The following is a 10,054-nucleotide window of genomic DNA, read 5'->3' as shown; positions in this document are numbered from 1 at the left end:
CACACGCACCCCCCCACACACACTCTCTCTCTCTATCCCCCACACACACTCTCTCTCCCACACACACAAACACACACTCACCCCCCCCCACACACACTCTCTCTCTATCCCACACACACAAACACACATCTCTCACTCCCACACACACAACTCACCCCCCCCCACACACACACTCTCTGTCCCACACACAATAACAAACACACTCTCCCCCCCACACACACTCTCTCTCTCTCTCTCTCTCTCCCACACACACAAACACAACACACACACACACTCACCCCCCCTCCCCCACACACACACTCCCTCTCCCACACACACACACTGTCTCCACACTCACTCTCTCTCTATCCCACACACGAACACACACACTCTCTCTCCACACACACAAACACACATTCTCTCTCTCCCACAAACACACTCTTCCCCCCACACACACTCTCTCTCTATCCCCCACACACACACTCTCTCTCTATCCCCCACACACACTCTCTCTCCCACACACACACACACACTATTCACCCCCCCTCCCCCACACACTCTCCCCCCCACACACACTCTCTCTCTCTCTCTCCCACACACACAAACACAACACACACACATTATTCACCCCCCCCCCCCCCCCACACACACACTCCCTCTCCCACACACACACACTGTCTCCCACACACACTCTCTCTCCCACACACACAAACACACATTCTCTCTCTCCCACAAACACACTCTTCCCCCCCACACATACTCTCTCTCTATCCCCCACACACACTCTCTCTCTATCCCCCACACACACACTCTCTCTCTATCCCCCACACACACTCTCTCTCCCACACACACAAACACAACACTATTCACCCCCCCTCCCCCCCACACTCCCTCTCCCACACACACACACTCCCCCACACACACTCTCTCCCACACACACAAACACAACACACACACACACACTATTCACCCCCCTCCCCCACACACTCCCTCTCCCACACACACAAACACTCCCCTACACACACTCTCTCTCCCACACACACAAACACAACACACACACACACCATTCACCCCCCCTCCCCCACACACACACACACTGTCTCCCACACACACTCTCTTCTCTATCCCACACACAAACAAACACACACTCTCTCTCCCACACACACAAACACACACGCACCCCCCCCACACACACTCTCTCTCTCTATCCCCCACACACACTCTCTCTCTCCCACACACAAACACAACACAAACACACACTATTCACCCCCCCTCCCCCCACACACACACTCCCTCTCCCACACACACACACTGTCTCCCACACTCACTCTCTCTCTCTCTATCCCACACACGAACACACACACACACACTCTCTATCCCACACACTCTCTCTCACACACACTCTCCCTCCCCACACTCTCTCTCCCACACACACAAACACACTCTCTCTCTCCCCCACACACACGCGCACACACACACACACACACACACACAGACACAAAATACATACTCTTTCTCTCTGTCACACACACTGACGCACACACATAGCTGTTGACTCAAACTCATACACACACAGCTAAACACACACAAGAACAAACACACTCTCCCCCCCACACTCTCTCTCTCTCTATCCCCCACACACACTCTCTCTCTCTATCCCCCACACTAGGGTTGCACGGTATACCGGTACCAGTATAGTACCACGGTACTAGAGTTTTGAAAACGGTACTATACCAGCATTTAAAAACAAACGGTACTTTTATATATTTTTTCTATGCAGACAAATTGGTAAATTGGAGCCTGTCTCTTTAAGCACGGCGAGCTCAGCGAGTGTGACGTAGTTGCAGAGGCAGAGCCGCCTCCCCCTCCCACTCGCATGCGGAGGAGGAGAGACAGAAAGGAGAAGTCGCGTATTACACAGACAGAGCGGGTTGAAAAGACAATACAGAGAGATGGCAACTGAAGAAAAGCCCGTACTCTTGGAGAAAATGGGGGCCCGAAGTACGGTATGGAAGTATTTCGGGTTCAAACCCAACGATAAGGGCGAGCCACTGAACCCAGATGCACCGCAGTGCAAGCGCTGCTACAAAGTGTGCCTCGCTAAAGGAGGCAACACTTCGAACTTATCGAAACATTTGAAGGACAACCACGCGGACTTGTTCCGCGACTTCAATAAAGAAAGACAGGTGATAACTTTGTTCACCAGTTCACTGCACTGTCATGTCAATGAAAGAAGTACAGAGCCTCTCCCAGCCCCGTAGTAAACCTAATGCAGCCTACATACAGAGTTAAAACATGTCCATGGTTAATCAATGCAATTTAAAAAAAAATACAAAAATTCTTAAAATATTTAAATAAATTCCACAGACTAGAATATAACTTTAATATATTTTTATGTATTTTAATATTATTTAATGTTTCATATATATTATAAAGCATTAAGGCAATTAATTATATGAAACAATTATTATTATATTGAAACACACTTTTGTAAAACATTCCATTAGCCTACAATATCTAATCCTATCCTACAGGACTGTCTCAGAAAATTAGAATATTGTGATAAAGTTCTTTATTTTCTGTAATGCAATTTAAAAAAAACAAAAATGTCATATATTCTGGATTCATTACAAATCAACTGAAATATTGCAAGCCTTTTATTATTTTAATATTGCTGATTATAGCTTACAGTTTAAGATTAAGATTCCCAGAATATTCTAATTTTCTGAGATAGGATATTTGAGTTTTCTTAAGCTGTAAGCCATGATCAGCAATATTAAAATAATAAAAGGCTTGCAATATTTCAGTTGATTTGTAATGAATCCAGAATGTATGACATTTTTGTTTTTGTAATTGCATTACAGAAAATCACAATATTCTAATTTTCTGAGACAGTCCTGTAGATGATAGAATGAGCCTCAATTTATTTTTCTATTCCATTTAATGTCTTTCTTTTCCGTTTAATGTGGCCTATAGTTTCAAAACACAAACCTTTTGAACAATGAAACAAGTAAAATGAAGCAATGGCATACAAATTAAAATGACCATGTTAATTAAAATACTGTACCCCCTCCCTCCCCCAATTACAGAAGTCTAGTGCTGCCGGCTCAGAGAGGGTGACACCACCCACTCAGAAGCAACCTACTCTCCAAGATGTCTTTCAACAGCATATTAAGTACCCAAAGGACAGCAAAGATGCTAAAAGGCTCAACAGGGCAGTTGCAGAGTATATCTGTATGGATCAAGTGCCAATATATTCAGTAGAGAAAGCTGGGTTCAGAAACCTTGTACATAATTTGGACAAAAAGTATGACCTCCCGTCAAGGAATTTTTTCATGTATAATGAAATTCCCAAGATATATGACGAGACAAGGTCTATGATCAGTGCACAGCTAGCAGCAAAGCCTTTCTTTGCCTGCACTACAGACCTCTGGACGAGCAGAACTGCAAGTGCATACATGGCTGTAACACTCCAGTATATTACAGAAGCCTGGAAAATGGAGTCCTGGTGCCTAGGATGCTCTGCATTGCAGTCTGACCACACAGCTGAAAGTCTGAAGGAAGCCCTGGAAGATATTGTAACAGAGTCATGGGGGTTGGATATGACCAAAATGTCTGGTATCACAACAGATAATGCTTCTAATAACCGCAAGGCGTTTGCTGACTTCAGCTGGATACCCTGCTTTGGCCACAACCTGGATTTGGCTGTCAAGAAAGCCATAGCGACAGATCGCGTGGCTAGCTCTCTGTCCCGACTCCGGAAGACCATCTCTGCCTTCTCCAGGTCCAATAAGATGACAAGAATGCTGAAAGAGAAACAGGCCTCTTTAAAGCTACCACAGCATAAACTAATTCATGATGAGCCCACCCGCTGGGGTTCCACCTATGACATGGTGGAACGATTCTGTGAGCAGCAACAAGCCGTCTCTGCAGTTCTGGCGGATGATAGAAAGAAGTGGCACCTGATGCCCAAAGACTCAGACATGACAACTCTGGAAACGGTAAGGGATGTCTTGGCTCCACTCAGTGAATTCACAGATGCCCTAAGTGGAGAGAAAGAAGCAACTCTCTCATCAGTCCTGCCACTCATATGGAAGATAAGAGCCTGCCTGGAAGATGAGGAAGGTGACAGTCCACTGACGCGGGAAATGAAGCACAATAGTAAAGAAGACTTTGAAAAGAGATATGATGAGTACAATCTGAAGATGACACTAAACATCGCCACATTCCTAGATCCAAGATTTAAAAATATGTTTGTTACTATGGAAGAAGAAGTTAAGAGAGAACTTCTCCTAAAAGTTGACACAGTTCATCTTCCTAGGGAGCCCAGCCAGAAACAAGACGAGTCAGTGGATGACGCAGCAGGAGCATCTACATCAAAGAAGAAGAGAAGTGACCTAAAGAGTTTGCTCTGCAGTATCACCTCAGAAAAGAAGGGGGCAGATACTAGACAGGATTCTGCCACACCCATGACAACACCCAGTGATAAACTAGAAGGAGAGATGACTGATTATAGACAATTAAGAGAAATCAGCCCTGCAGAGGACCCCCTGGTATGGTGGAAGCAACACCAGGTAGAGCTGCCCATCTTAGCTCAGTTTGCAAGACAGTATCTGTGTATTCCAGCATCAAGCTGTGCATCTGAACGTGTCTTCAGCACATCTGGGAATATCTGCAGTCCAAGGCGTTCTAGACTGACCGAGGAAAATGTAGACATTCTTGTTTTCTTGGCTAGGAACCTGAAAAAAGAAAAACAGTGATAGCCCGCCAGCCACCCTAGGAGGAGTTTTTGCTGCTACAGTATTTTATTTTACATGGTGACTTTAATTTGAATGGCATTGCTTTATTTTACTTGTTCTCACTGTTTTAAAGGTTTGAAAATTTTAATATCCCATGCCAATTATTTATTTTATTCATCGTTGTTATTGTTCCCAAAGTCTGGTTTAAAATAAAGGAAAATGTTGACATTTGAGAGTGTTCCACCTTTTTACAAAAAGTATCGAAAAGTATCGAAAAGTATCGAAATACATATTGGTATCGGTATCGAAACAGAAATTTGGTATCGTGACAACCCTACCCCACACACACTCTCTCTCTCTCTATCCCCCACACACACTCTCTCTCTCTATCCCCCACACACACTCTCTCTCTCTATCCCCCACACACACTCTCTATCTCCCACACACACACTCTCTCTCTCCCACACACACACTCTCTCTCTCTATCCCCCACACACTCTCTCTCTCTATCCCCCACACACACTCTCTCTCCCACACACACACTCTCTCTCTCTATCCCCCACACACACTCTCTCTCTATCCCCCACACACACTCTCTCTCTCCCACACACACACACACACACACACACTATTCACCCCCCCTTCCCCACACACTCCCTCTCCCACACACACAAACAAACACCCCCCCCCCACACACACTGTCTCCCACACACACACTCTCTCTCTATCCCACACATAAACACACACAATCTCTCTCCCACACACACAAACACACACATTCTCTCTCCCACACATACAAACACACATGCACCCCCCCACACACACACTGTTTGTCCCACACACAAGAACACACTCTCCTCCCCACACACTCTCTCTCTATCCCCCACACACACTCTCTCTCTCCCACACACACACTTTGTCCCACACACAAGAACACACTCTCCCCCCCACACACTCTCTCTCTCCCACACACACACAAACACACATTCTCTCTCTCCCACACACACAAACACACACGCACCCCCCCACACACACACTCTCTCTCTATCCCCCACACACACTCTCTCTCCCACACACACAAACACAACACACACACACTATTCACCCCCCTCCCCCCACACACACACACTGTCTCCCACACACACTCTCACTCCCACACACACACAAACACTCCCCCACACACACTCTCTGTCCCACACACAAGAACAAACACACTCTCCCCCCCACACACACTCTCTCTCCCACACACACACTCTCTCTCTCCCACACACACAAACACACAACACAAACACACATACTATTCACCCCCCCTCCCCCCACACACACACTCCCTCTCCCACACACACACACTGTCTCCCACACTCACTCTCTCTCTATCCCACACACGAACACACACACACTCTCTCTCCCACACACACTCTCCCTCCCCACACTCTCTCTCCCACACACACAAACACACTCTCTCTCTCCCCCCCCCCCACACACACACACAAAATACATACTCTTTCTCTCTGTCACACACACTGACGCACACACATAGCTATTGACTCAAACTCATACACACACAGCTAAACACACACAAGAACAAACACACTCTCCCCCCCACACACTCTCTCTCTATCCCCCACACACACTCTCTCTCTCTATCCCCCACACACACACACTCTCTCTATCCCCCACACACTCTCTCTCTATCCCCCACACACACTCTCTCTCTCTATCCCCACACACACTCTCTCTCTATCCCCCACACACACACTCTCTCTCTCTATCCCCCACACACTCTCCCTCTCTCCCACACACACAAACACAACACACACACACACTATTCACCCCACACACACTCTCTCTCCCACACACACAAACACTCCCCCACACACACTCTCTCTCCCACACACACAAACACAACACACACACACTATCCCCCCCCCCCCCCCCCACACACACACACACACACACACACACTGTCTCCCACACATACTCTCTCTCTATCCCACACACGAACAAACACACACTCCCTCTCCCACACACACACAAACACTGTCTCCCACACACACTCTCTCTCTATCCCACACACGAACAAACACACACTCTCTCTCTCTCCCACACACACAAACACACATTCTCTCTTTCCCACACACACAAACACACACGCACCCCCCCACACACACACTCTCTGTCCCACACACAATAACAAACACACTCTCCCCCCCACACACACTCTCTCTCTCTCTCTCTCTCTCTCTCCCACACACACAAACACAACACACACACACTATTCACCCCCCCTCCCCCCACACACACACTCCCTCTCCCACACACACACACTGTCTCCCACACTCACTCTCTCTCTATCCCACACACGAACACACACACTCTCTCTCCCACACACACAAACACACATTCTCTCTCTCCCACAAACACACTCTTCCCCCCCACACACACTCTCTCTCTATCCCCCACACACACACTCTCTCTCTATCCCCCACACACACTCTCTCTCCCACACACACACACACACACTATTCACCCCCCCTCCCCCACACACTCTCCCCCCCACACACACTCTCTCTCTCTCTCTCCCACACACACAAACACAACACACACACACTATTCACCCCCCCTCCCCCCACACACACACTCCCTCTCCCACACACACACACTGTCTCCCACACACACTCTCTCTCCCACACACACAAACACACATTCTCTCTCTCCCACAAACACACTCTTCCCCCCCACACATACTCTCTCTCTATCCCCCACACACACTCTCTCTCTATCCCCCACACACACACTCTCTCTCTATCCCCCACACACACTCTCTCTCCCACACACACAAACACAATACTATTCACCCCCCCTCCCCCCCACACTCCCTCTCCCACACACACACACTCCCCCACACACACTCTCTCCCACACACACAAACACAACACACACACACACTATTCACCCCCCTCCCCCACACACTCCCTCTCCCACACACACAAACACTCCCCTACACACACTCTCTCTCCCACACACACAAACACAACACACACACACACCATTCACCCCCCCTCCCCCACACACACACACACTGTCTCCCACACACACTCTCTTCTCTATCCCACACACAAACAAACACACACTCTCTCTCCCACACACACAAACACACACGCACCCCCCCCACACACACTCTCTCTCTCTATCCCCCACACACACTCTCTCTCTCCCACACACAAACACAACACAAACACACACACACACTATTCACCCCCCTCCCCCCACACACACACTCCCTCTCCCACACACACACACTGTCTCCCACACTCACTCTCTCTCTCTCTATCCCACACACGAACACACACACACACACTCTCTATCCCACACACTCTCTCTCACACACACTCTCCCTCCCCACACTCTCTCTCCCACACACACAAACACACTCTCTCTCTCCCCCACACACACGCGCACACACACACACACACACACACACAGACACAAAATACATACTCTTTCTCTCTGTCACACACACTGACGCACACACATAGCTGTTGACTCAAACTCATACACACACAGCTAAACACACACAAGAACAAACACACTCTCCCCCCCACACACTCTCTCTCTATCCCCCACACACACTCTCTCTCTCTATCCCCCACACACACTCTCTCTCTCTATCCCCCACACACACTCTCTCTCTCTCTATCCCCCACACACACTCTCTCTCTCTATCCCCCACACACACTCTCTCTCTCTATCCCCCACACACACTCTCTATCTCCCACACACACACTCTCTCTCTCCCACACACACACTCTCTCTCTCTATCCCCCACACACACTCTCTCTCTCTATCCCCCACACACACTCTCTCTCCCACACACACACTCTCTCTCTCTATCCCCCACACACACTCTCTCTCTATCCCCCACACACACTCTCTCTCTCCCACACACACACACACACACACACACTATTCACCCCCCCTTCCCCACACACTCCCTCTCCCACACACACAAACAAACACCCCCCCCCACACACACTGTCTCCCACACACACACTCTCTCTCTATCCCACACATAAACACACACAATCTCTCTCCCACACACACAAACACACACATTCTCTCTCCCACACATACAAACACACATGCACACCCCCACACACACACTTTGTCCCACACACAAGAACACACTCTCCCCCCCACACACTCTCTCTCTCCCACACACACACAAACACACATTCTCTCTCTCCCACACACACAAACACACACGCACCCCCCCACACACACACTCTCTCTCTATCCCCCACACACACTCTCTCTCCCACACACACAAACACAACACACACACACTATTCACCCCCCTCCCCCCACACACACACACTGTCTCCCACACACACTCTCACTCCCACACACACACAAACACTCCCCCACACACACTCTCTGTCCCACACACAAGAACAAACACACTCTCCCCCCCACACACACTCTCTCTCCCACACACACACTCTCTCTCTCCCACACACACAAACACACAACACAAACACACATACTATTCACCCCCCCTCCCCCCACACACACACTCCCTCTCCCACACACACACACTGTCTCCCACACTCACTCTCTCTCTATCCCACACACGAACACACACACACTCTCTCTCCCACACACACTCTCCCTCCCCACACTCTCTCTCCCACACACACAAACACACTCTCTCTCTCCCCCCCCCCCACACACACACACAAAATACATACTCTTTCTCTCTGTCACACACACTGACGCACACACATAGCTATTGACTCAAACTCATACACACACAGCTAAACACACACAAGAACAAACACACTCTCCCCCCCACACACTCTCTCTCTATCCCCCACACACACTCTCTCTCTCTATCCCCCACACACACACACTCTCTCTATCCCCCACACACTCTCTCTCTATCCCCCACACACACTCTCTCTCTCTATCCCCACACACACTCTCTCTCTATCCCCCACACACACACTCTCTCTCTCTATCCCCCACACACTCTCCCTCTCTCCCACACACACAAACACAACACACACACACACTATTCACCCCACACACACTCTCTCTCCCACACACACAAACACTCCCCCACACACACTCTCTCTCCCACACACACAAACACAACACACACACACTATCCCCCCCCCCCCCCCCCCACACACACACACACACACACACACACTGTCTCCCACACATACTCTCTCTCTATCCCACACACGAACAAACACACACTCCCTCTCCCACACACACACAAACACTGTCTCCCACACACACTCTCTCTCTATCCCACACACGAACAAACA

This window comes from Borostomias antarcticus (genome assembly GCF_949987555.1).
Source record: "Borostomias antarcticus genome assembly, contig: scaffold_57, whole genome shotgun sequence".
In the NCBI taxonomy this organism is placed as follows: Eukaryota; Metazoa; Chordata; class Actinopteri; order Stomiiformes; family Stomiidae; genus Borostomias; species Borostomias antarcticus.
Note: the sequence above shows the minus strand (reverse complement) of the source record.